Consider the following 8,503-nt stretch of genomic DNA (forward strand, 5'->3'; position numbering starts at 1 on the left):
AATTACTAGGAATATCATATCCTCCAAATTACAGATTACTCCAGTAAGCACTTCTGCCCTCAGGTAATGGAGCTGGAGGGGTACATGGACACTCACTCTCATCTTGTGAAGTCTCAATCATGCCCATCATTTCAATCATCCTTACGATTCTTAACTATTCCAGTCTAGCCCTCTCCTCTGAGATGCAGATTTATACATATAAAGGCTTTCTCAATATCTCCATTTCAATGTTGACACCCCTCTTTTACTTACCTCCTTTGATAGCTATTGTTTGTCCAGAATTCTTTCACTGATCTTTGTTCTGATAATTCCCAAAGGTCTGTTGATAGTAACTAACTCACTCTGGTATAATTTCTATGTCAGAGTTCTTTAGATGCAGTCAACAGATATTGATTCTGAGTAACTTAAGCAAAAACTAGGGATAAGGATACTGGAGTTGCTCAAAACCAAATGAAGCGCTGAAAAACAAGGTATTTTAGAACTGATTATTAGACCCAGTTTAAAGAAAAAGGCTGTGAAGATGGCCCAGATTTCAGGATGGGAAAATACCATCCACTGTACTAGGATCTCCACTAGTACATATGAAATCTTTATGCAAAGTACTAAAAGGTGCCACCTCCTAGAAGACAAATCAAAGATATCTCCTCTGGGCAGCTGAAGTACAAAATGGTAAAATGGTGCTTCTTCCTCTGGGCTGGGGCAGCAGCAAGCTAGGAAACATAAGTTAGAGAGCAAAGTATGAACTAATTTCAGGCCTCATTCACACCTTTGGCTGTGTGCCTTTTTAGTTAACAAACTGCACAACTTTTCACGTTATACATGATATGCGTGCTATCAAAACTACGGGAGAGGAATACTACAAATTCAAATATCTAATTTCATCTCCAGGCCTCCAATGATACTCTATGTTTTCTGTACTGAGATATAATTCACTTATCACAAAATTCTTCCTTTTAAAGTGTTCACTTCAGTGCTTTGTGGTATATTCACTAAGTTTTGCAATCATCACCACTATCTAACTTCAGAACGTTTCCATCACCCCAAAAAGAAATGCTGTGCCCATTAAGCAGACACTCCCTATTCTCCCCCTCCCCCAGCCCTTGGCAACCATAATTCTACTTTCTGTCTCTAAGGATTTGCCTATTTTGGACATTTCATATGAATGGACTAATACAATATGTATTAGTCCACTTTCACTTAGCATAATGTTTTCAAGGTTCACCCGTGTTGTAGCATGTATCAGTACTTCATTCCTTTTTATGATGGAATAATAACTCACTTCAGATCCACTAGGATGGCTATAATTTAAAAAGTGAAACATGACAAGAATGTGGAGAAATTGGAACCCTCATACATTGCTGGTAGGAATATAAAATGGTGCAGCCACTGTGAAAAAGTTTGGCAGTTCCTCAGTAAGTTAAACATAGAATACCACGTGACCCAGCACCTCCACTCCTAGGTATATACCCAAAAGAATTGAAAGCATGTATTTCAACAAAAATCTGTACAAAAATATTCATAGCAGCACTATACACAGTAGCAAAAAAGGGGAAACAACCCCAATATCCATCAATTTATGAACTAATAAAATGTGGTATATAATAAAATATTATTTAGCCATTAAAAGAAACGAAGTACTGAAACATGCTACAACATGGAGAAACCTTGAAAACGTTATGTTAAGTGAAAGAAGCCAGACACAAAAGGTCATTTATTGCATGATTCCATTTATATGAAATGTATAAATAGTCAAATCTATAGAGACAGAAAACAGAGTAGTGGTTGCCAGGGGTTCGGGAAAGGAGGGAATCAGTAGTGACTGCTAATGGTTCTAGGGTTTCTGTTTGGGGTGTTGAAACTATTCTGGAAATAGTGGTGATGGTTTCACAGCACTGTGAATATACTAGAAATCACTATAAACTGTGTGTGAATAAATTCAGTATCAAATAAAATCAGTTAACTAAACTTATTGTGGTAATTTCGCAAATACATACATATACCAAATCATTATGCTGTATACCTAAAATGATTTTATTTATTTGTTTGTTTATTAAAATTGGGATGACATTAGTTAATAAAATCAAATAGGTTTCAAGTATACATACAATTCAACAATATGTCATATATACATTGCATTATGTGTTCACCAACCGAAGTCATATTTCCTTACATCACCAAACATTTGACCCCTTCTACAACCATTTATCTCCCTTTTGCCCCGCTCCTCTCTGGAAACCACTAATCCACAGTCCGTGTCCATGAGTCTTTGTTTGTCATGTTTGTTGCTTTCAATTTTATATCCCACATATGAGTGAAATCATATGATTTTCAACTGTCTTACTTATTTTGCTTAGCATGATTATTTCAAGATCAATCCATGTTGTCACAAATGGCAGTATTTCATCTTTTCTTATGGCTGAGTAATATTTCATTGTCTATATGCACCATATCTTTTTTATCCAATCATCTATCGATGGACACTGGTTGTTTCCATGTCTTGGCCACCATGAATAATGCTGCTATGAACATCGAGGTGCACTTATCTTTGCGAATAAATGTTTTCAATTTTTTCAGTAAATACCCAGACAAGAAATTGCTAGGTCATGTGGTAATTCTATTTTTAGATTTTTGAGGAACCTCCATACAGTTCTCCATAGTGGATCTACCAATTTACATTCTCACCATCAGTGTATGAAGGTACCTTTTTTGCCACGATATCTCCAACACTTGTCCTGTTGATTATAGCTATTCTAACAAGTGTGAGGTGGTATCTCATTGTGGTTTTGATTTGCATTTCCCTAATAGCTAGTGAAGTTGGACATCGTTTTGAATGTCTCTTGGCCATTTGTATGTCTTCTTGGGAGAAGTGTCTGTTTAGGTCCTCTGCCCATTTTTTAATTGAATTTTTTGTTTTTCTTTTTTCATTGTTGAGTTGTATGAGATCTTTATATATTTTGAGTATTAGCCCCTTATTGGAGGCATTGTTTGTAAATACATTTTCCCATTTGGTTGGCTGCCTTTGCCTTGCTCATGGTTTCCTTTCCTGTGCAAAAGCTTTTTAGTTTTATATAGCCCTATTCATTTTTTGCTTTTACATTCATTGCCTTTGAAATCAAATTCATAAATTCTTCTCTAAATCTAAGGTCCATGAGTTTATTATCTATGTTTTCTACTATGCAATTTATTGTTTCAGGTCTTATATTCAGGTCTCTGGTCTATTTTGAGCTAATTTTGGTGTATAGTGATAGATAGCAGTCTAGTTTCATTCTTTTGCATATGGCCTCTCATTTTTTCCAGTACCATTTATTAAAGAGGCTTTCTTTTCTCCATTGTATGTTTTTGACTCCTTTGTCGAAAATTCTTTGCCCATATATATGGAGGCTTAATACTGGATTCTCAATTCTTTTCTATTGCTTTGTGTGTCTGCCTTTCTGCCAATACCGTGCTGTTTTGATTACTGACATTTTGTAGTATAATTTGATGTCAGGGAGAGTGATATCTCTGGTCTCGTTCTTTATCCTCAGGATTGTTTTGGCTATTTGGGGTCTTTTGTATTTCCATACAAATCTGATAATTTTTTGTTCTATTTCCTTATAGAATGCCATTGATATTTTGATGGGGATTGCATTAAATCTGTATAATGCTTTAGGTAATAAGGCCATTTTAACTATGTTGATTCTTCCAATCAAAGAACACGGAATATCTTTCCATTTCTTTGTATCTTCTTTGATTTCTTTTAATGATGTCTTATAGTTTTCAGTATATAGGTCCTTTACATGCTTTGTTAGGTTTATTCCTAGGTATTTTATTCTTTTTGTTGCAACTGCAAACAGTATTTTTTTCACTCTTTCTGAAAATTCACTGTTAGAGTATAGGAATGTTATGGATTTTTATAAATTATTTTTGTATCCTGAAACTTTACTGTATTTGTTTATTATTTCTAATAGTTTTTTAGTGGAGTCTCTATGGTTTCCTATATAAAGAATCATGTCATCTGCATACAGTGACAGTTCGACTTCTTCTTTTCCTATTTGGATGCCTTTTATTTCTTTCTCTTGCTTGATTGCTCTAGCTAGGACTTCCATCACTATATTGAATAATAGTGGGAATAGCAGACTGCCTTTTCTTGTTCCTGATCTTAGAGGGAAGGATTTTACTTTTTCAACATTAAGTATGATGTTAGCTGAATGTGTGTTGTATATGGCCTTTATTATGAGCAGTACTTTCCTTTATACCTTTTTCATTAAGTGTTTTTAAGGTATTTTTTCCAACTTTATTGAAGTATAATAGACAATTAGTTGCTCATATTTACATTGTACAATTAAATGAGTTTTTTTCCAATTATAGTTGGCATACAATAATATATTAGTTTCAGTCGTACAGCATAGTGATTAAAGATCTATATAACTCACAAAGTGGTCACTCCACTAAATCTAGTAGCCCTCTTCCCCTTAGATATTTGTTTTACAACACTGTTGGCTATTTTCTTTATGCTACACTTTATATCTCCATGACTATTTTTTAGCTATCCATTTGTACTTCTTAAACCTTTTGTCATTTTCACTGCCCTACCCAACACCCCTCCATCTAGCTGCCCTCAAAATATTTTCTGTATCTATGAGTTTGTTTCCGTTTTTGTTGTTTATTTTGTTCTTTAGATTCCACATGTATGTGAAATCATGTGGCATTCGTCTTTCTCTATCTGACTTACTTCATTCAGCGGAATACCATCTAGGTCCATCAAAGCAATATCGTTTTCTACCCCCATCCTTGTAGTCCGTGTGTGTCTTTTAATCTGAAGTGAGTCTCTTGTAGGCAGCATATGTGGAGATCTTGTTTTCTTATCCATTCAGTCACCCTATCTTTTGCTTGGAAAACTTAATTCTTTTCCATCTGAGGTACTTATTGATAGATATGTAGTTATTACAATTCTTTATCCCTGTTTTTGACACATGTTTTTTCTTCTTAAAGAAGTCCCTCCAAAATTTCCTGTAATACTGGCTTGGTGTGGATGAATTTCTTTAGCTTATTTCTGTCTGAAAAGCTCTTTATCCTTCAACACTAAAAGACAGCTTTGCTGCATAAAGTATTCCTGGTTGTAGATCCTGGTTTTTCATCACATTAAATGTTTTGTGCCAAGTCCTTCTGTCCTACAAAGTTTCTTTTGAGAAATCAGCTGACAGTCTTATGGGAGCTCCGTTGTAGATAACTAATTGCTTTTCTCTTGCTGCTTTTAAGATTCTCTCTTTGTCTTTAACCTTTGGCATTTTAATTATGATGTGTCTTGGTGTGGGCCTCTTTAGGCTCCTCTTTGTTGGGACTCTGAGCTTCCTGGGGTTGTATGTCTATTTCCTCCTCCAGGTTAGTGGAGTTTTCCATTATTATTTCTTCAAATAGTATTTCGACTTCTTGTTCTCCCTCTTCAAGTATCACTATCACACAGATGTTACCCTTAATTTTGTCTCCATAGGCTCCTTAAATTATTATTATATTCTTGTTTACCTTTTTCTTGCCCTTCTGATTGTGTGTACTTGGCTTCCCCATCATCTGTATTGGTGGTTCAATTCTCTTCTTCATCCACTATGTTGATTCCATCTAATATACTTTTCATCTCAGATAATGTATTCTTCATTTCTGACTGGTTCTCTTTTATAATTTCCATTTCCATTTTTATGTTTTTTTTTATATCTTTGTTAAAGTTCTCACTGAGTTCATCTACACTTTCCCTAAGTTCACTGAGCATCTTTATAAGCAGAGTTTTGAATTTTGCATCTGTTAGATTACTTGACTCCATTATCCTTAGATCTCTGTTCTGTCCTCTCATATGGTTTCTGCTTCTTTATCTTCCCATTTTGGCTGCTTTTCTGTGTTCATTTTTATGTACTAATCAAAGCTCCTAAGTCTCCCACTCTGATTAGCATGGCTTTGTGTAGTAGGTATCCAGTGGCAGTCCTGAGAGGGGCTTAGCTGTAGGCCAAGTTTAGCCCCAGCCCTGATGAGATTCAGCAAGCAATCCACAGATGCTATGCTTACAGTTGCCTCAAGAGGCCACACCAGAAACTGAAGCCAGTTGCCACTAGTGTGAATCTTGGCACTGCTCAGCAAGTGGCACAACTAGATGGGCTTCGGTAGATCCACAAGTTAAGGGAGGCAAAGTTTCAGGGAATCCTCTGGGCTGAACGTCCTCTGTAGTTAGATGACATCTCAGCTATGGCAGTGCTGTGTTCACACACCAGATTGGGGGGTGGGCTCAACAGAGGAAGAATGGATACTGCCAGCATTTCTACCGGGAGAAAGTCTTGCCTCTGGCCCTTGCTCCAAGAACTCAGTGTCCCCCTGTAAGACCCTGGTCCCTCCCGAGCAGCTGACCCAGAGCTGGAGTTCAGAGCGAACAGGTCCATCACCACAAGTCCAATTGCTGACGTGGCACCTTTAAGAGGAACATCCACGGCTGCTGCTGCCACAGCCTCTATCCCACTCAGTTGCTGGGGACCAGGCCGCCTCGCGTCTTCGCCTCCTCTTACTTTCAATCGTTGCACAGTGATGTCTTATTTCTCTCCTTAGTTGGAGGGCTTCTGTTCATCTAGACCCAAGGTGACTCTCATTGCTATTTACTCTCTGTTTCTGTCAACATTTCATTCATTCATTCATTTTATTTTATGTAATTTTATTTTATTTTTTAGGCGAAGTAACCCTTGGTTGACCTCACAGATTGCAAGGACCTTGTCAGCTTATAATCCCTTAGTTTTTTTATTTTTTATTTTTTTTTATGCCTACAGCACCTGGTCTTCCTAAGTGGTCTCTCATCCAAGTACTAACCAGACCCGACCCTGCTTAGCTTCCAAGATCAGACGGGATCGGGCTTGTTCAGGGTAGCATATCCGTAGACTGTTTCTGTCAAAATTTGATGTGGTCTCAAGAGAGGATGAAGGAAGCTTCTATCCTCTACGCCATTTTGCCAGGTTCTTCCATTGTATTAAGTGTTTTAATCATAAGTGGATGCTGTATCTTGTCAAATGCTTTTTCTGCATCTATTAATATGATCGTATGATTTTTATCATTTATTTTCTTTATGTGGCGTATCACATTAATCAATTTGCATATGTTAAATTATCTCTGTGCCCCGGGGATGAAGCCTACTTGATCATGGTGTATAATCTCTTTAATGTGTTGTTGTATTCAACTTGCTAGTATTTTGTTTAGAATTTTTGCATCTGTGTTCATGATATTGGTCTATAGTTTCCTTTTTTTGAGTTATCTAGACCAGGTTTTGGTATCAAGGTAATGTTAACCTCAAAAAATGAGTTAGGAAGTATTGCCTATTTTTTGAGTTTTTGGAAAAGTTTGAGAAGAATAGATATTAAATCTTCCTTGAATGTTTAGTACAATTTACCAATGAAGCCATCTGGTCCTTGGCTTTTACTTTGTTTTTGATGATTGTTTCAATTTCCATACTGTTGATCACCCTATTTAGATTTTCCAGTTTTTCATGATTCAGTCTAGGAAGGTTGTATATTCCTAAGAACTTGTCCATTTCTTCTAGGTTTTTTTTTTTTTTTACACCTACAGCACCTGGTATTCCTAGGTGGTCTCCCATCCAAGTACTAACCAGGCCTGACCCTGCTTAACTTCTGAGATCAGACGAGATCGGGCACGTTCAGGGTGGCATGGCCATAGATTCTTCTAGGTTATTAAATTTGGTGTTATATATTTTTTCATAGTATTCTTGTATGATACTTTGTATTTCTGTGGTGTCTATCATAATTTCCCCTTTCATCCCTGATTTCGATTTTTGTGTGCTGTCTCTTTTTTGCTTAGTAGTCTAGCCAAGGGTTTGTCAACTTTATTAATCCCAGAGAACCAGCTCCTTGTGGCATTTTTTCTATTGTCTTTTTGTTCTCAATTTCATTTAATACTGCTCTATTTTTTTATTATTTTCTTCCTTCTGCTGATTTTGGGCTTCATTTATTCTTCTTTTTCTAGTTTTTTAGATGTTAGTTTTTTTTACTTGGAATCTTTCTTATTTCTTGAGACAGGCCTGTAATGATATGAACTTTCTTTTATTACCACATTTGCTGTGTCCCAAAAGTTAGTATGTTGTTCTTTCATTCTCGTTTATTTCTATGTATCTCTTGATCTCTCCTTTTATTTCTTCTATGACTTAGTCATTCTATAGTAGCATGTTGTTTAATCTCCATGTATTTGTGGTTCTTCTAGCTTTCTTTTTATAGTTGATCTTCAGTTTCAAAGTATTATGGTCAGAGAATATGCTTGGTATAATTTCAATCTTAAATTTGTTAAGGCTAGTTTTGTTTCACAACATATGGTCTATTTTTGAGAATGTTCCATGTACACTAGAGAAGAATGTATAATGTGATATTTTGGGATGAAAGGCTTTGTAAATGTCAATTATGTCCAGTTGGTCTAATGTGTCATTTAAGCATGTCATTTCCATATTGTTTTTCTGTTTGGATGATTTATTTGTTTCTGACAGCAGAGTATC

General features: G+C 36.1%; 1 non-coding gene and 1 pseudogene across 1 annotated transcript; both read right to left on the bottom strand.

Annotated features, from left to right (window-relative positions):
- Positions 1 to 6,770: 6,770 nt before the first annotated feature.
- On the bottom strand, positions 6,771 to 6,889 carry LOC112482040 (annotated as a pseudogene).
- Positions 6,890 to 7,560: 671 nt separating this feature from the next.
- Positions 7,561 to 7,679, bottom strand: LOC112482044. Its single transcript, XR_003047160.1, has one exon. It is a non-coding gene; the product is annotated as a 5S ribosomal RNA (ribosomal RNA).
- Positions 7,680 to 8,503: the final 824 nt, after the last annotated feature.

This window comes from Pteropus alecto, unplaced genomic scaffold (assembly GCF_000325575.1).
Source record: "Pteropus alecto unplaced genomic scaffold, ASM32557v1 scaffold246, whole genome shotgun sequence".
Lineage (NCBI taxonomy): Eukaryota > Metazoa > Chordata > Mammalia > Chiroptera > Pteropodidae > Pteropus > Pteropus alecto.